The sequence below is a fragment of the Acanthaster planci genome, linkage group LG02 (assembly GCF_054643075.1).
Source record: "Acanthaster planci isolate LZ-2023a linkage group LG02, COTS_SCS, whole genome shotgun sequence".
Taxonomy (NCBI): domain Eukaryota; kingdom Metazoa; phylum Echinodermata; class Asteroidea; order Valvatida; family Acanthasteridae; genus Acanthaster; species Acanthaster planci.
Genome location: NC_141778.1, coordinates 32,845,444 through 32,845,726, shown reverse-complemented (window position 1 = coordinate 32,845,726; position 283 = coordinate 32,845,444).

Below are 283 nucleotides of genomic sequence, written 5' to 3'. Positions count from 1 at the left end.
ACCGAGAGAATAGGAATAACAAAAATTGAATACATGTACATTGTATATGTAATTTTACCCCATAACATATGGCGCTATAAAGTAGCTCCGTGACATCAGTAAAATGATACATGTAGGGTTGTAGGTTTTAAAGTATTGAGCATGCATGGGTAAAGGCCAAGTCATAATGCCCGAGCCGGCAACTATTATGATGGACAGTACATGATAGTCTTCAACGTTAACCATCGTTGTGTAGAGCTAATGCGGACTCTTCAAGTTGCGAGGAGCAGCCATTACAGTTGGT